This window comes from Somniosus microcephalus, unplaced genomic scaffold (assembly GCF_052327205.1).
Source record: "Somniosus microcephalus isolate GS21.2 unplaced genomic scaffold, FLI_Smic_1.0 unresolved_chr4, whole genome shotgun sequence".
NCBI classification, from domain to species: domain Eukaryota; kingdom Metazoa; phylum Chordata; class Chondrichthyes; order Squaliformes; family Somniosidae; genus Somniosus; species Somniosus microcephalus.
In genome coordinates this window covers 16356516-16376025 of record NW_028225182.1, presented here as the reverse complement: position 1 = coordinate 16376025, position 19510 = coordinate 16356516, and the positions used below count along the sequence as shown (strand labels likewise).

General features: G+C 48.3%; 1 non-coding gene across 1 annotated transcript; it reads right to left on the bottom strand.

Annotated features, from left to right (window-relative positions):
* Positions 1-18200: 18200 nt before the first annotated feature.
* trnan-guu (transfer RNA asparagine (anticodon GUU)) lies at positions 18201-18274 on the bottom strand. Its single transcript has one exon. It is a non-coding gene; the product is annotated as a tRNA-Asn (tRNA).
* Positions 18275-19510: the final 1236 nt, after the last annotated feature.

Sequence of the window (19510 nt, the reverse complement as noted above, 5' to 3'; positions counted from 1 at the left end):
CATGTTACTGTAAATTTTAGTTCAATGTAGGATGGAGGGAGACTGAGTGACACACAGACAGTCAGTGCGAGCGAGAGAAACATGAAATCAAAAGGCAAGTTGCAGAATAAAGCCTGTGTCTGTAGGCCACAAAGTGAAAAGATAAGATACTGAAAAGTGTCTTTTTGGTTTTAATCTTCCAACATGGCAGTCATCCCTCTGCAGGCTGGCCAGGCTATGAGTGTGTGTGAGAGAGAGATAGAGAGGGCAAAAGCTGGTGTTTGTGTGAGATGTGGTCTGCTGTCTTATTACCTGCTGTTGTTGTATTGAACCCTATTGATGTCATTCTGGTCTGGCCCACATGTGATGCTGCTGTGTATCACTTCATTGCACTTTATTTCACTTTACTTCAAGACAGACAGTCAGTCAGTGAGATACTGAAAAATGCCTTTGAGGACTATCTGACAATAAAAGCTGCTCCGGGATCTTTTCATTATTGTTATTCCACTCCACTCAAACCAAGACAAGGCAGACAGGCAGTGAGAGTCACCTGAAATCAAGACAACAGGCAGAATAGAAATGAAAACAGAAAATGCTGGAAATACTCAGTAGGTTATACAGCATCAGTGGAGATACAGAGAAACAGAGTAAACGTTTCGGCTCAATGACCTTTAGTCAGAACCTTGCCACAATCTGACAAAAGGTAATCGAGCTGAAACATTAACTCTGTTTCTCTCTCTCTCTCTCCACAGATACTGCCTTACCTGCTGAGTATTTCCAACATTTTCTGTGTTTATTTCAGATTTCCCACACCCACAGCATTTGCTTTTGATGCAGATTAGAAAGCCTGTTCCTGTAGGCCAGAAAATGAAAAGATAAAGGCCTAGAAATTGGGTTGGGGTGCCAAAGTCGCCTGAGCGCAGGATTTAGCGCAGCGTTCAAGGCTTTAGCGATCGTCAGATATTCAGTTTCATTGCCCCTAGAGGGAGACGGGGCGAGGCTCCAGGTGCTCCGCGTCCCTCTTAGGGTGCTGAAACTGAATATCGCAGCGCAACGTGCCGCAGTGCCACACGCTGCGGCACGGCACGCTGCGGTACTGCAGGCCTTCCTCCCATCGTTAAGGGGGAGGGGCCTGCAACAGCACGGTCCCCGCTCACGAGTGCCGGCAAACGAGCCCGGCACCAAGGAGAAGTGCCAGGCTCTCAGGAAACAGTCGGCAATGCCGCGGGGGGGTGGTTAGGAGGCCGGGGACGGAGGTGCTGGCAGGCGGCCGCCCCGCACCTCCACCTTAACTTGCGCCGCTGCCGGCACAGCAAGGCCCCGTGAACCGGGCGCGGGTAGCGAACGGCGCAACTGCGGCGTTCGCTACCAAATATCGCGAAAGGGGCGCTAATGGGGTGCGGCGCACACCGATGACATAATCGGTGGCGGCGCAGCGCAACAGGCTAACGCCACCATTATCGCCCTAACTCAATATCGTAGGTGGCGCAGCCAGTGGCGCTAAAGCCACTGACTGCCTCTTTAGGCGCTAACAGGTGGCGCTACTCACCCAATTTCTCCCCCAAAATACTGAAAACTGTCTGTTTGCTTTTGAACTGCCGAACACAGTGGAAGAATGATAGAAATCAACTTTCTTTCATTTCTGACAGTTTTGTGGCAGTTTTAAAGCCTGTTTGTGTGTGTGACAGACAGACAGACAGCAAAATCTGGTGTGTATGCAGGGCTTGTCTGTGTTCAAGTTATCTGCTGTGTGCATTGGTACTGCATCTCATGTCTGGGAAAAAAAACAAAGTATATACCATTAGATCATACTGATTTAATTCCAGACTGCACTGTTGTGGGATCTTACTTTGTCTTTCTTTCAAGAATTTTGTAAAAAGCAAATCTACATATACACATCAAGCCATTTGATATTTTTCTGGACTGTACTTTAGAGGGGAATGTTTGTGGAGTGTTTCATGGCACATCTGCAGTGGGATCTTACTCTCCCTTCAGCCCAACCCAAACAAGACAAGACATTTGTAAAAAAAAAGTATGTATTATTCCTATTTAATTATTTTCAGAATAATCCATTTGATTTTTTCTGGACTGGGCTTTATTAGGGAATATGCTTGGGATGTTTTCAGAGCAAAAGCTGCTGTGTGATCTTTCCATTCATTTTATTACACTCCGGGCAAACCACAGACAGGCAGATTGTTAGTTAACAAAAGTAAAGTATATATATTATTTATTCCTGATTGTATATACTTCTTTTCACCCTCCCGAGCTTTCATTTCCTCTCGGGGACCTGGATTTCTGGGACCTCGGCTTCACTTCTTCCTGTTGGATTGTCCTCATCAAACATGGACTCACAGCAAGGAATGGACATCATCAAAAATAGACACTCCCAGGCTCCACATCTTTAAAGATAAATGTGTGTGAGAATTTCTGCAAATTGCAGAGTCTGTGTGAGTTTGTCTGTATCTGCGTGGATGTCTGTGTTTGTGCAAATTGCAGAGTCTGTGTGAGTGTGTCTGTATGTGAGTGGGTGCCTGTGTTTCTCCAAGCTTCAGAGTCTGAGTGTGTGTGTCCTGTTAATGTAAATTTTAGTTCAATATGGGTGGGAGGGAGACTGTGTTAGTGAGAGCCCAGACAGACAGTCAGTGAGAGACATGGGCCTCGATTTTCATTGGGCCGTGAGGCGGGCTTTTCGGTGTGTGGGGTGTTAAAATCACAAAAAAAATGGCGGGCGGACACCCCCCACCCAGCCTGGTTCCCAACTCCAAGCAATTTTAACTCAGGCGTGTCTGCTGGTCCTGACTCCGTCCCGCATCCAACAGGCGGGACTGGTCTTGAAGGCCCTTAATTACCACTAAATGGCCTCTATAATCCTATTTTAACAGGCCCTTGCAACTTTAACCCTTTTCTCACATAAAACACGCCTGGTGGGAATCACGAATGTGAAACCTGGCGGGAGCACTATTGCATTAGTGACTTTCAACTGCAGGTCAACCACTAAAGTTGAGTTTTGATCAGCCATCATTTGCAGGTGGCAGGACTTCGTGGTCTCCGGTCTGGGGCAACTTTTACAAGGCTTAACCACACCTGTGGAAGGTTGGTGCCTCACACCCATCTCCATTGTGACCTCCTGGGAAACCCCTCTCGCCACCTTCACTTAGCGCTTCTTCAACGGAGGCATATACCAGAAGCATGGGAGCCATTTACTTCCCATCTGGGCATTAGAGGAGCTCGAGCACCAGCCACGCTACCAGCAAAACCAAGAACAACAGCAGCAGCAGGAGCACCAGGCTGCTGCTCACCCATCTGAAGCTGCACAGGCCAGAAGGGGCCAGCACCTGGAAGCCCGTCGGGGCAGGAGATACCCCCCAAACAGGGTCTACAGACGCAGGGTCTGCTACCTCAACATGTCTGGGCAGCAGTGCCAAAAGCGGTTCTGACTTTCACGAGAGGTAGTGACTGACATCTGCGCAATGCTACAGCAAAACCTGCTGCCCCGAGGACCAGGTGGACTACCATTACCAGTGGCCGTCAAAGTCACCAGCGCACTCAACCTTTTTGCCTCAGGCTCATTCCAGGGATCAGCAGCAGATATCAGTGGCATCTCCCAGGCGGCCGCACACACTTGCATCACGCAGGTAACCGATGCCCTCTTTGCCCTCGCGCACAATCACATCCATTTCACCAAGGATCGAGCAAGTGTCACTGCGCGAGCGGTTGGATTAGCTCATCTGGCAGGCTTTCCAAGGGTGCAGGGCGTGGTTGACTGCACACATGTGGCCCTTAGGGTACCCCATCGTAATCCAGGTATTTTTGGCAACCACAAGGGCTTCCACTCCCTCAACATTCAGCTGGTGTGTGACCACAAGAAGGAAATTTTGCATGTTTGTGCCATGTACCCTGGCAGTTGCCATGACTCCTTCCTACTGCGCCAGTCTAGTGTGCCTCCACTATTCAGTCCGCCAGACCAACTTAACAGATGGCTATTTGGAGACAAGGGCTATTCCCTCAGGACATGGCTAATGACGCCATTGAAGAGGCCAGCCAACGAAGCGGAGGAGCGCTGCAACTCCAGCCACATTTCCACCAGATCCAGTATCAAGCAAACCATCGGTTTACTGAAGATGCGCTTCAGATGCCTGGATAAATCAGGTGGAGCCCTACAGTACTCAGCAGCCAGGGTCTCCAGAATCGTCGTGGTTTGCTGTGTACTTCACAACATGGCAGCGTCGTGGCTTGCAGATTCCTGAGGACCAAGTGGCTCCTCACGCATCCTCCTCCTCAGAGGAGGAGGAGGGCGAAAATGAAGATCCTGCAGAGGCCCATCAACCAGCGGCAGCATTACGCGACAACATTGCTGCCCGGGATGCAAGGAACGCACTCATCCTGGCCAGATTTGATTAGCCTAGTCAATCAAACACTTTTGCTTCGCAGCTTCTTACCTGAGCATCGACAATGGCCAAGACCCTGCGGATTACTAGCTATTTGACCAGCATACTGACAAGTGCAAGTAATCCTAAGCCCTCAATGTGAAAGTCCCATTCGCGAAATGACACATGCCAGAACTGCAACAGCTGCCATCAGAATTTTTATGTACAAGAACCAACTGATGGCATTTTTACAGTAAACTCATTTCACCCAAGTGACTACCCTTGTGACTACGTGTGCAGAATTTTCCTGTTACGCATGCTCCTACGTAGTGCTTTCCCTGTGGCTTCAGCAGATGTGGAGGCCCCTTGCTCACTTTCCTGCTGCTCCTGTCTCGACACCTTTGGCGGGCCTCCCCTGGGGTTGCGAGCCTGTGAGGGATCATCAACAGTCTGCTGCTCCTGCGGCTGTGCAGGGGTGGAGATGCCTATCTCACTTGGGGGTGTGGACTCCGGTGGGGCTCTGACCGAGGGCTCTGCAGTGGCATGGAAGTGTGAGCGCTTGGAGAGGAGCCCCCACTTCCTTGAGGTCTGCCACCAACCTCCCTCTCATGGGTCAGGTCCCCCTCAGCACCTGCAAGTGGCTGGAGAGCACCTTGCTGCACATCAGGGGGCCATGCGGACCCGTATCTGCAATGGCAGTCCTACTCAGAAGGACTTCCGTGAAGGTCTGGTTTCTCTGTTCAATAGATACCCATCACTTCTCAAGAGATGTCATCCTATTCTGAACAATGACCATGTTTTCCATACCCTGGCAACTAAGCTCCTCCATGGCCATAGCCCTCCTCGCCTCTACCGTAGCCATCCTCTCCTGCACGGTAGCCAGCCTTAACACGGAGGTCGCCATCCTTTCTGTGTTGATGCGTTCATTTGCCAATGACTCCACAAAGGCTCTGCTCATGTTCGCTATGGACTCCTCCATTCGCTCCACAATCGCAGCAACCCGAGAGACAAAACCTGCCAGAGACTCCTGCATCTGTGCCTGGAGTTCCATCACCGCTGATCTCATGGATGGAGCCAGAGGCAGAGGGTCGACATGATGCTGAGCCGAGCTGGCAGAATCCTGCGCCCTCCGAGTTACAGATGTGATGCCAAGGCTACATGCACATAGCTTTTTGCAGATGCTCATAACTCCATCTGTCACAGCTTGAAAATCATTATCAGCGACTCATGCAATGTCAAAGAGAGAGATGGGAAACTTGTGTGTCACCAGCTTGCTGTGTTGCACCCGTCTGTCCGTCCCCCATGCGCGAATCATCCCCAATACCAATGATTTCCAGGACGGCCTCCTCCCAGGGCGTCAGGTGGGCTATTGAGGGAGACCCTCCTCCTGTCCTGGCTCGCTCTCTTTTTTGTTGTGAGCTCTCTTTTCCTGCAATGAAGGAGACAAGTGGAGGTTGAGTGAAAATGAAGGAGTGAGAGTAGAGATTGCATGGCATAGATACTTAGAAGTAGACAAATATGGAGTGCGGTTACAAGACCAAGGGCCCTCCCTGTGTGTTGTCAGTTGTGTTCAGAGCATCAGAGTGAGAGGGAGTGTGAGGGCTGCATGGTGGAATAGTTATGTGAATGTGAGCATAGAGAGAGAGGAAATGGGTAAGGGTGCATGGATCTCAGTGTTAAGTGGGATGTGGAGGAAGAGAGTGCTGAAGCTGAGTGCTGGTGAGGAAAGGCAATGGGGATCAGATTGAGGGTGATGGGAAATTCATACTCACTTTTCCAGTGCGTTGAAGGTCATGAAATCTTTTCCTGCACTGTGTCCAGGTTCTGCGGTTGACTCCCAAGGAGTTGACCTCCTCAGACACCTGCATCCACACTGCCTTGTTCTGACTGGGAGGCCTCTTCCTGATGAAGGGAACAAGACCTCCCTGTCGGCCCGAGCCCCATCCACCAATGCCTGAAGTGCCGCCTCGTCAAAGCGAGGAGCTGCTCTTGCCCTCCCGCTTGCCATCTCTCCTGCAGGTCCCTCTGACACCAAATGGAGGAAGCTTGGCAGCCTGCAGAAGAAGCAAGGCTTGCTGTGGACCTTAAATGTAGCAGCAATGATGACGTCATCGGAGGGGACATTCAGTCATGAAAAAAACATTTGCAAAGGCTTCCCACACTTTGGAAATCAATTGGCCAATTGAGTTAAAATTGCATCAATCTCCCACATCCATTTAGATTCGTGTGGGAAACACGAAATTCGGATAACATGACAACAGCCCGCAACTGAGTTAAAGTCATGCCCACAGTGTGTGAGAGAGTGAATCTGAGAGAGTGAGTCTCGGATAGATAGTGTGTGAGAGAATGAGTCTGAGAAAGACAGTGTGTGAGAGAGAGTCTGAGGGAGACAGTGTGTAACACATTGCGACAGAGAGAGAGAGTGTGTGAGAGCGAGTCTGAGAGAGACAGCGTGTGAGAGAGTGAGTCTGGGAGAGTTGTGTGAGAGAGTGAGTCTGAGAGGGACTGTGTGAGAGAGTGAGTCTGAGAGGCACTGTGTGAGAGAGTGAGTCTGAGAGGGACTGTGTGAGAGAGTGAGTCTGAGAGAGACAGTGTGAGAGAGTGAGTCAGAGAGACAGTGTGTGGGAGAGTGAGTCTTTGAGAGAGACAGTGTGTGAGAGTGAGTCTGAGAGACAGTGTGTGAGAGTGAGTCTGAGAGTGTGTGAGAGTGAGTCTGAGAGAGACAGTGTGTGAGAGTGAGTCTGAGAGAGACAGTGTGTGAGAGTGAGTCTGAGAGAGACAGTGTGTGAGAGAGAGTCTGAGAGAGACATGTGTGAGAGAGGGGGAGTTTGAGAGATGAAAGTGTGTGAGTGAGACTGAGAGCGACAGTGTGTGAGAATGAGACTGAGAGAGACAGTGTGTGTGAGTGTGAGTCTGAGCGACAGTGTGAGGGAGTGAGTCTGAGCGACAGAGTGTGTGAGAGTGAGTCTGAGAGAGACAGTGTGTGAGAGAGTGACTCTGAGAGACAGTGTGTGAGAAAGAGTCTGAGCGAGACAGTGTGTGAGAGAGTGACTCTGAGAGACAGTGCATGAGAAAGAGTCTGAGCGAGACAGTGTGTGTGAGAGTGAGTCTGAGCGAGACAGTGTGTGAGAGAGTGACTCATAGAGAGACTGTGTGTGAGAGACAAAGTGAGAGTGACAGAGTGAGAGAGAGTCTGAGAGAGTGTGTGTGAGTGAGTCTTAGAGAGACAGTGTGTGAGAGACAGTGTGTGAGAGATTGTGTCTGAGAGAGACAGTGTGTGAGAGAGAGTCCAAGCGAGACAATGTGTGTGAGAGTGAGTCTGAGAGAGACAGTGTGTGAGAGAGAGTCTGAGCGAGAGAGTCTGAGAGAGTGTGTGAGAGACTGCGTCTGAGAGTGACAGTGTGTGAGAGAGTGAGTCTGAGAGAGACAGTGTGTGAGAGTGATTCTGAGAGAGACAGTGTGCGAGTGAGTGAGTCCAAGAGAGACACTGTGTGAAAGAGTCTGAGAGAGACATTGTGTGAGAGAGTGAGTCTGAGAGCGATGGTGTGTGAAAGAGTGAGTCTGAGAGACAGTGTGTGAGTGAGAGATTCTGAGAGACAATGTGTGAAAGAGAGAGAGTCTGAGAGAGACAGTGTGTGAGAGAGTGAGTCTGGGAGAGAGTGAGTCTGAGAGAGACAGTGTGTGAGAGAGAGAGTGAGTCTGAGAGAGAGTGAGTCTGAGAGAGAGTGAGTCTGAGAGAGACAGTGTGTGAGAGAGTGAGTCTGAGAGAGACAGTGTGTGAGAGAGTGAGTCTGAGAGAGACAGTGTGTGAGAGAGTGAGTCTGAGAGAGACTGAGTCTCAGAGGCTGTGTGTGATTGTGAGCATGTAAATGAGGGAGGGAGGGTGAAAGATGTTGATACAAGAGTGAGAATGAGACAGACTACGGGCAACAAAGGGGAGAAACAATTTTTATTGAGAAGGACAGAGAAATGTGGTAAAGAGTCTGTTTGTGTCCGAGAAATAAGGGATAAAGAACGTGAGAGGATGGAAAGGAGAGAGGCAGAGAGACAGGGAGACAGAGACAGAGATGTTAACAGCTGTTTTTTGCACTGGAAGGATTTAAACAGTGGTGATCCCCAGGGGTCAGTGTGGGTGCCATTGCTTTTCTCAGTATATGTGGTTATGATTGACCTGAATTTGGGTGTTAGGAGCACAATATCAAACATTGCAGCTGCCACAAAGTTAAGGAGTGCGGTTAACCATAAAGAGGACTGTAGGCAACTTCAGGAGGAGAGAGAGAGACAGGTGAGCAGATTAGACAGGTAGATGTCAGATGGAAGTTAATGCAGAGAGATGTGAGGTGAGAAGAATAAGGAGAGGAAATAGACACTATACGGTAACACTGTAAATGGAGTGGAGGAGCGGAGAGATTCAGGCATTCAGATGCACAAATCTTTAAAATTAGGAGGCAAGTTGATAAAGCTGTTCTACAAAATTCCACATGAGATCCGAGGATTTATAACATAGAAACAGAGAAGATAGGAGCAGGAGTAGGCCATTCGGCCCCTCGAGCCTCCTCCGCTATTCAATGCGATCATGGCTGATCATCCAAATTCAGTACCCTGTCCCTGCTTTCTCCCCATATCCCTTTAGCCTTAAGAAATATATCCAACTCCTTCTTGAATATATTTAATGAATTGGCCTCTACTGCCTTCTGTGGTAGAGAATTCCACAGGTTCACCTTTTTCTGGGTGAAGAAATTCCTCCTCATTTCTGTCCTAAATGGCTTACCCCTTACCCTTAGACTGTGACCCCTGGTTCTGGACTCCCCGACCATCGGGAACATCCTTCCTGCATCTAGTCTGTCCAGTCCTGTTAGAATTTTATGAGTTTCAATGAGTTCCCCTCTCATTCTTCTAAACTCCAGTGAGTATAAGCACAATCGACCCAATCTCTCCTCATACGTCATTCCTGCCATCCCAGATATCAGCTTGGTGAATCTTCGCTGAACTCCTTCCATGGCAAGAACATCCTTCCTCAGATAAGGCGACCAAAACGGCACAGAATACTCAAGATGTGGTCTCACCAAGGCCCGATACAACTGGATCAAGACATCCTTGTTCCTGTACTCAAACCCTCTCGCTACGAAGGCCAACATAGCATTTGCCTTCTTAATCACCTGCTGCACCTGCATGCTTACCTTCAGCGACTGGTGCACAAGGACACTCGGGTCTCATTGCACTTCCCCTTCTCCCAATCTATTACCATTCAGATAATAATCTGCCTTCCTGTTTTTGACACCAAAGTGGATACATACGGGCACAGATTATAAATGGAGATTTAATGCTACACCTGGACAAATCATTGGTTAGGCCACAGTCAGAATATTGTTCCCAGTTTTTGGTGCATTACTTTAGTAAGAATGTGAAGGCCATGGAGAGGTGCAGAAGAGATTCACTGAGATGATCCCAAGGACGGGAGTCTTCATGTAACATTCCTTAATAGATACGTTGAAAAGGAGATCAATTAGAGGGGTTCAAAATTTTGAGGGGGTTTTTGATCAAGTAACTGATAAAAAAATTATCCCCACTGGTTAGTGAGTCGGGAACCAGAGGATATTAATTTAAGACCAAAATAATTAAGTGGAAGGTTGATTTTTCCTTTTATAACAATGTCTTCCTGAACACATTTACAGTCTCATTACTGTTTGTCAAATCTGCTACTTTTGTGCCATCAGCAAATGTTCAGCTTGTGCTCCTGATTCCCAAATCCGGACAGTCTCTGTATAGGGAGAAGAAAAGTGGGCCCAGCACTGAGCCCTGGGGTAACCACTTCCAACCCTTCACCAATCTGAGCAACTCCCATTAACACTGAGCCTCTGTTTCCGATCCTCAGCCAACTTTCTCCCCGCACTGTTCCACTTCCTTTTAAACTGCCCACCTGAACAGAGTGGCCATTACCCCGGGGATCCCCAGTTACCTGAACAGAGTGGCCATTACCCCGGGGATCCCCAGTTACCTGAACAGAGTGTCCATTACCCCGGGGATCCCCAGTTACCTGAACAGAGTGGCCATTACCCCGGGGATCCCCAGTTACCTGAACAGCGTGGCCATTACCCCGGGGATCCCCAGTTACCTGAACAGAGTGTCCATTACCCCGGGGATCCCCAGTTACCTGAACAGAGTGGCCATTACCCCGGGGATCCCCAGTTACCTGAACACCGTTGCTCGCCATGTCCCTGATTTCACTTTACGTCCTTCACAGTCTCATCAAATTGTCTCGGTGCCTTCCGGCCATGTGATCATCCAAAGCGGTTTCCAGTGGGAATGAAGTTTTCTCCGGAACATTTCTTCAACCCCAGGGCCGCCCTCCCTCTAATCTCAGGGGCCGCCCGCTCGCTCTCTCTGGCCGGAGACTGGAGCCGCCCCCTCACACCTGACCCTCGGCCCCGGGGCAAACCACCAATCAGCGGCCCTCTGACATCAGCCAGCATTGTGGCGTCACCCGCCGCACGGCCACCATCTTGGTGCGACCCAGCTCACTGCGCATGCGCGCTGTTTACGGCCATAAAACCGCGCGCGATTAAAAGGAAAAGTGACGTCAGCTTCCAGCAAAATCAGCGCTCGCTCTTAACCGAGAGACTGAAAGTTTGTCCCGCGCCGCAGAGAGAAAGCGGCGGCTCATCGGGTGCCTCAGGTGCGCATGTGCGAACTCTGCTCCCAGAGTGCCGCGCGGCCTGTCACAGACATAGGGTCCTTTCACTGGCGCTCGGCATTGTGGGAGCTGCAGCCCACCATGGCGCCCCGGCTACAAATCAAATCGAAAGCTTTCGACTGAAGATATAATGGTCCCTGGTTCAATCCCGGGTTTCACTAATTTTGTTTCATTTGTTTTTCCTTCACTATAAGGGGAGAGAATCAGGAGAGATTTTCGGATCTTGAACCCATGCCTCCCAGGCCAATAGGAATAAATTTGGTCCACCAATCTATGATTCGGATGAGGGGACCAAATGTATTATATCAAAGTCGGCTGATGATACAAAGCTGGATGGGAATGTAAGTTGTGAGGAGGATGCAAGGAGGCTTCAAAGGGATTTAAACAGGTTAAGTGAGTGGGCAAGAACATGACAAATGAAATATAATGTAGAGAAATGTGAAGTTATCCACTTTGGTAGGAAAAACAGAGTATTTTTGAAATAACAACAGAAAATGCTGGAAAAACTCAGCAGGCCAGGCAACATCCGTGGAGAAAAAATAGAGTCAATGTTTCGGGCCAAACCATTTCTCAAGACTGGAAACGCACAGGAAATGAAATAGATTAAGAGGCCAGGCTGGGAGAGAACAAAAGAGAAGTGAAGAGACATTAAACGTTTCAAAATGTTGGTCTTTATTACAAGATGATTTTGAGTATAATAGTAAAGACTTCTTCCTGCAATTATATAGGCCCCTGGTGAGACCATACCTGAAGTATTGTGTACAGTTTTGATCTCCTTACCTCAGAAAGGATACACTTGCCATAGAGGGAGTGCAACGAAGATTCACCAGACTGGTTCTTGCGCTGGGTTGATGCTCCTATGAGGGGAGATTGAGTAGACTAGGCCTATATTCTAAAGAATTTACAAGAATGAGAGGTGATCTCATTGAAACATACACAATTCTTACAGGGCTTGACTGGTTGGATGCAGGGAGGATGTTTCCCCTGGCTGGGGGAGTCTAGATCCAGGGATAACAGTCTCAGAGTAAGGTGTTGGCCATTTAGGACTGCGATGAGGAGACATTTCTTCACTCAGAGGGTGGTGAATCTTTGGAATTCTCTACCCCAGGGGGCTGTGGAAGCTCAGTCGTTGACTATATTCAAGACAGAGATCGATAGATTTTTGAATATTAAAGGAATCATTTATGTTCTTATGATATGGGGATAGTGCAGGAAAGTGCATATGAGGTAGAAGATCAGCCATGAACTTATTGAATGGCGGAGCAGGTTTGAAGGGACAAATGGACGACTCCTGCTCCTATTTCTTATGTTCTTATATGTAAACCACATCTGACCCTCTGGATCCGGCTCCAGCCACCCGCTGCGTGTTCGAGTCCGGTTGTGGTGACAGCGGCTCAGGGTCGCGCTGGCTGGTTTTGTATCAGGACAGTGTTTGAGGGAGGGACTGTTCAGCGGTGGTGTGATAATAATTTTCAGAATTAGGTTTGTTATATTAAAGAGCTCTTTTTCTGTTACGTTCGATTTACACTCTGCCCAGTTGTATAAATGAACAGTTAACAATGTTTAAGCATTGTGGTGTGTTCAATGTTTGTGCAGTAAATCTGTCACCCAGTGTGAGCCTGGAATACAATCAACCAGCCTGGGCTCGAACCTATCCAAGGGGCGCTTTGTTGCCGGTTACCTCAATTGCTGAGAGTGTGGTGCTGATAACGCCAAGGTCACGGGTTCGATCCCTGTCGGGGTCATTAGAAGATTTTCAGCATGTAACGGTTTTTCATAGCATTTAAAATACAAACTTGATAAGGAAACAAATCCACAGCGAATCTCAATGGGGCATTATTTGGATGAACATCCATTGCACCTTTGACACCGGGGCGGAGAGACACATAGACCATAGAATCATAGATTGATACAGCACAGACGGAGGACATTCGGCCCATTAAGTCTGCACTGGCACATTGAAAGCGCTCTCCAATTAGTCCCACTCCCCTCCTCTTTCCCCACAGCCCTGGAAATTTGTCCTTTTCAATATTTATCCAATTCTCCTTTGAAAGTTATGACTGAATCTGCTTCCACCGTCCTTTCAGGCAGCGCATTCCCAATCACAATAACTCGCAGCGTAAAAAAACTCCTCATCTCCCCTCTGGTTCTTTCGCTGGTTATCTTCAATCGGTTTCCTCTTGTTACCGACCCTCCTGCCACTGGAAACAGTTTCTTCCTTATTTTGAAAACCTCAATTAAATTTCCTCTTAACCTTCTGAGGAAAACCATCCCAACATCTCCAGTCTCTCCACATAACTGAAGTCCCTCTCTCTCTGTGTCTCTATCTGTGTCTCTCTTTGTCTCTGACTCTCTCTCTTTGTCTCTGACACTCTCTCTTTGTCTCTGACTCTCTCTCTGTGTCTCTATCTGTGTCTCTCTTTGTCTCTGATACTCTCTCTTTGTCTCTGACTCTCTCTCTTTGTCTCTGACTCTCTCTCTTTGTCTCTGACTCTCTCTCTTTGTCTCTGACTCTCTCTCTTTGTCTCTGTCTCTCTCTCTCTTTGTCTCTGACTCTCTTTGTCTCTGACTCTCTCTCTTTGTCTCTATCTGTGTCTCTCTTTGTCTCTGACACTCTCTTTGTCTCTGACACTCTCTCTGTCTCTGACTCTCTCTCTCTGTCTCTGACTCTCTCTCTTTGTCTCTGACTCTCTCTCTCTGTCTCTGACTCTCTCTCTTTGTCTCTGACACTCTCTCTTTGTCTCTGACTCTCTCTTTGTCTCTGACTCTCTCTTTGTCTCTGACACTCTCTTTGTCTCTGACTCTCTCTCTGTCTCTGACTCTCTCTCTGTCTCTGACACTCTCTCTTTGTCTCTGACTCTCTCTCTCTCTGTCTCTGACTCTCTCTCTTTGTCTCTGACTCTCTCTTTGTCTCTGACACTCTCTCTTTGTCTCTGACTCTCTCTCTCTGTCTCTGACACTCTCTCTCTGTCTCTGACTCTCTCTCTTTGTCTCTGACTCTCTCTCTCTGTCTCTGACTCTCTCTCTTTGTCTCTGACTCTCTCTCTGTCTCTGACACTCTCTCTTTGTCTCTGACTCTCTCTCTTTGTCTCTGACTCTCTCTCTTTGTCTCTGACTCTCTCTCTTTGTCTCTGACTCTCTCTTTGTCTCTGACTCTCTCTGTCTCTGACACTCTCTCTCTTTGTCTCTGACTCTCTCTTTGTCTCTGACTCTCTCTCTTTGTCTCTGACTCTCTCTTTGTCTCTGACTCTCTCTCTCTGTCTCTGACTCTCTCTTTGTCTCTGACTCTCTCTCTTTGTCTCTGACACTCTCTCTCTGTCTCTGACACTCTCTCTTTGTCTCTGACTCTCTCTCTCTGTCTCTGACTCTCTCTCTTTGTCTCTGACTCTCTCTCTTTGTCTCTGACTCTCTCTCTCTGTCTCTGACACTCTCTCTCTGTCTCTGACACTCTCTTTGTCTCTGACACTCTCTCTTTGTCTCTGACACTCTCTCTCTCTCTGTCTCTGACACTCTCTCTTTGTCTCTGACTCTCTGTCACTGTCTCTGACTCTCTCTCTTTGTCTCTGACACACTCTGTCTCTGACACTCTCTCTTTGTCTCTGACACTCTCTCTCTGTCTCTGACTCTCTCTCTTTGTCTCTGACTCTCTCTCTCTGTCTCTGACACTCTCTCTTTGTCTCTATCTGTGTCTCTCTTTGTCTCTGACACTCTCTCTTTGTCTCTGACTCTCTCTCTCTGTCTCTGACACTCTCTCTTTGTCTCTGACTCTCTCTCTTTGTCTCTGACACACTCTCTCTGTCTCTGACTCTCTCTCTTTGTCTCTGACTCTCTCTCTTTGTCTCTGACTCTCTCTCTGTGTCTCTGACTCTCTCTCTCTGTCTCTGACTCTCTCCCTTTGTCTCTGACTCTCTCTCTTTGTCTCTGACTCTCTCTCTCTGTCTCTGACTCTCTCTCTTTGTCTCTGACTCTCTCTCTTTGTCTCTGACTCTCTCTCTCTGTCTCTGACTCTCTCTCTTTGTCTCTGACTCTCTCTCTTTGTCTCTGACACACTCTCTCTGTCTCTGACACTCTCTCTTTGTCTCTGACACTCTCTCTGTCTCTGACTCTCTCTCTCCGTCTCTGACTCTCTCTCTTTGTCTCTGACTCTCTTTGTCTCTGACTCTCTCTCTCTGTCTCTGACTCTCTCTCTTTGTCTCTGACTCTCTCTCTTTGTCTCTGACTCTCTCTTTGTCTCTGACACACTCTCTCTGTCTCTGACACTCTCTCTTTGTCTCTGACACTCTCTCTTTGTCTCTGACACTCTCTCTCTGTCTCTGACACTCTCTGTCTCTGACTCTCTCTCTTTGTCTCTGACTCTCTCTCTCTGTCTCTGACACTCTCTGTCTCTGACACACTCTCTCTTTGTCTCTGACTCTCTCTCTTTGTCTCTGACACTCTCTCTCTGTCTCTGACTCTCTCTCTTTGTCTCTGACACTCTCTCTTTGTCTCTGACACTCTCTCTCTGTCTCTGACTCTCTCTCTTTGTCTCTGACACTCTCTCTCTGTCTCTGACTCTCTCTCTCTGTCTCTGACACTCTCTCTCTGTCTCTGACTCTCTCTCTCTTTGTCTCTGACTCTCTCTTTGTCTCTGACACTCTCTGTCTCTGACACTCTTTGTCTCTGACACTCTCTCTCTGTCTCTGACTCTCTCTCTTTGTCTCTGACTCTCTCTCTCTGCCTCTGACTCTCTCTCTTTGTCTCTGACTCTCTCTCTTTGTCTCTGACTCTCTCTCTTTGTCTCTGACTCTCTCTTTGTCTCTGACTCTCTCTCTTTGTCTCTGACTCTCTCTCTCTGTCTCTGACTCTCTCTCTCTGTCTCTGACTCTCTCTTTGTCTCTGACTCTCTCTCTCTGTCTCTGACTCTCTCTCTCTGTCTCTGACTCTCTCTTTGTCTCTTGACACTCTCTCTCTTTGTCTCTGACTCTCTCTTTGTCTCTGACACTCTCTCTCTTTGCCTCTGACACTCTCTCTTTGTCTCTGACACTCTCTCTTTGTCTCGGACACTCTCTTTGTCTCGGACACTCTCTCTGTCTCTGACTCTCTCTTTGTCTCTGACACTCTCTCTCTGTCTCTGACTCTCTCTTTGTCTCTGACACTCTCTCTCTTTGTCTCTGACTCTCTCTCTTTGTCTCTGACACTCTCTCTTTGTCTCGGACACTCTTTGTCTCTGACTCTCTCTCTGTCTCTGACTCTGTCTCTGACTCTCTCTCTTTGTCTCTGACACTCTCTCTTTGTCTCTGACACTCTCTGTCTCTGACTCTCTCTTTGTCTCTGACACTCTCTCTCTCTGTCTCTGACTCTCTCTCTTTTCTCTGACTCTCTCTGTCTCTGACTCTCTCTCTTTGTCTCTGACTCTCTCTGTCTCTGACACTCTCTCTCTGTCTCTGACTCTCTCTCTTTGTCTCTGACACTCTGTCTCTGACTCTCTCTCTTTGTCTCTGACACACTCTCTCTTTGTCTCTGACACACTCTCTCTCTGTCTTTGACTCTCTCTCTTTGTCTCTGACTCTCTGTCTCTGACTCTCTCTCTCTGTCTCTGACACACTCTCTCTTTGTCTCTGACACTCTCTCTTTGTCTCTGACACTCTCTCTCTGTCTCTCTCTCTTTGTCTCTGACACACTCTCTCTTTGTCTCTGACACACTCTCTCTCTGTCTCTGACTCTCTCTCTTTGTCTCTGACTCTCTCTCTTTGTCTCTGACACTCTCTCTCTTTGTCTCTGACTCTCTCTCTTTGTCTCTGACTCTCTCTCTTTGTCGCTGACACTCTCTCTCTGTCTCTGACACTCTCTCTCTCTGTCTCTGACACTCTCTCTTTGTCTCTGACTCTCTCTCTTTGTCTCTGTCTCTCTCTTTGTCTCTGACTCTCTCTCATTGTCTCTGACTCTCTCTCTTTGTCTCTGACTCTCTCTATGTCCGACTGTTCTGTCTCTTTCTCACTCTGTGCACAGCTCGACTGCTGCTCTGACAGTTTCGGTATCTGTTCGTTCCTCGTTAGTATAGTTGTGAGAATCCTCGCCTGTCACGCGGGAGACCGCGGTTCATATTTCCCAATGGAGAGGAGCTTTTTAACATCCCCAATGTTTAACCTTTGGGCAGCTTCTTATATTGCTCCTTGGAACAGTTGAACAGAAAAAAGAATTCGGGACACAAATTTGAGGTGTTGGGCAAGAGATAAAGAGGGGATGTGAGGAAAAACTTTTTTACGCAGCGAGTGGTGAGGATCTGGAACTCACTGCTGACGGAAGTGGTGGAAGCGGAGAAACTCAATATTTTCAAGGGGAGAATGGATAGGCACTTGAGGGCAATAAACTTGCAGGGCTACGGGGATAGAGAGGGGGAATGTGACAGACTGGATTGCTCCACAGATAGCCGGCATGGACTCGATGGTCCGAAAGGCCTCCTTCTGTGTCTTGTGACTCTGTGATTCTATGACACTGTTACCTGCATTTGTAGAACGCCGTTCTCTTCTGTGATGTTCTTACTACAGCTCACGGAGATGAGTTTCCGTCGTGTAGTGGTTACCACATTCACCTAACACGTAAAAGGTCCCGTTAGAAACCAGGCGGAAACATTTTGTAGAACATTCCCCATTAAAATTGAATTAATATGATAAAGTTGAATAAATTTTCTGATTAAACATGAATAAAATAAAATATCACATAAAACACGTGTATTTTCTCTGTACAATTCTGGAGCATCAGCAGCAGCAGAATTGTATTCAACCACAATCTGTAGCCTCCTAGCCTGGCAGATCCCTCACTCTACCATTACCGTCAAATCAGGAGACCAAACCTGGTTCAATGAAATGTGTAGAATAGCAGGCCAGGAGCGGCACCAGGCGCACCTAAAAATGACGCCATTCCAAACTGGTGAATCTGGATATGGAACCAAGGCGGGCCAATGCAGTAGAGATACAGATTATCCAGGATCTAATTGAATGAAGGAACAGGGCTGAATGGCCTCCTCATGTTCATATTAGTTGGTCACCATTAAGAAAATGCTTATCTCGGATCCCAGTGGAAGACCTCATACTCACCGACATTGTAACCAGTGCTACAGTTTATCCCATTATCTTGCAGCCAAAATACACATTTTGATAAACCTAGAAATGTTAAAACACCGTCCCTGGGTGGACTCGAGCCACCAACCTTTCGGTTAACAGCCGAACGCGCTAACCGATTGTGCCACAGAGACCTGCTGGAATACTGATTACAACATATACTAAAGCCGGAGAGTACCGAGATAAAACCTCAGGTCACAGAGAGCAAGACAATAATTGTCCAGTCTCTGTTTACTTGTCCAAATTAAAGAAATGTAACATTCATTGTCGGAACATGGAAATAGTCGCTGAAAGAAAATCTATTAAAAGAATTGTTTTGAAAACCCGCTTTGAGCCATTAGATCGGTTCATCAACCAATGGTGTCGGTGAGATATTAACATGGTGTCTGGGTTTCTCACAACTGTTGGAATCTTCCCACGAGTTCTTTTGCTGTTATATTTGTTCATCAATGTGGAGATCAGATATACACGTGGTCGCGTCACTGGGTGCCCCGGGAACCAGATACAACAGAGCACAGGCAAATGATGGGACTCTGCCCTGTCTGCTCTATGTGGGGGTCAGTAGAAACTGAATGAGAACAAAGAACGACAGGCCTGGACTGGAGCCTTGGCCCATCCATCTGTGTGGGGCTCAGCACCATTCTGGATGAGATCAGCAAACTGAGCGCAGTCCGGGAACGGATCCTGATAACACCCTGCTCTTAGTGGCTCCACTGTGTGAGAACATCAGCACAGGCCGGATATGAAGCCTGGGCCCTTCCTGCTCCATGGGGCTCAGTAACACACTGCTTGAGATGGAGTAACATACCACAGGCCGGGGATGGAGCCTGGGCCCTTCCTACTCTGTGGGGCTCAGTAACACACTGCTTGAAATGGAGTAACACACCACAGGCCGGGGATGGAGCCTGGGCCCTTCCTACTCTGTGGGGCTCAGTAACACACTGCTTGAAATGGAGTAACACACCGGGGATGGAGCCTGGGCCCTTTCTACTCTGTGGGGCTCAGTAACACACTGCTTGAGATGGAGTAACACACCACAGGCTGGAGATGGAGCCTGGGCCCTTCCTACTCTGTGGGACACAGTAACACACTGCTTGAGATGGAGTAACACACCACAGGCCGGGGATGGAGCCTGGGCCCTTCCTACTCTGTGGGGCTCAGTAACACACTGCTTGAGATGGAGTAACACACCACAGGCCGGGGATGGAGCCTGGGCCCTTCCTACTCTGTGGGGCTCAGTAACACACTGCTTGAGATGGAGTAACACACCACAGGCCGGGGATGGAGCCTGGGCCCTTCCTACTCTGTGGGGCTCAGTAACACACTGCTTGAGATGGAGTAACACACCACAGGCCGGGGATGGAGCCTGG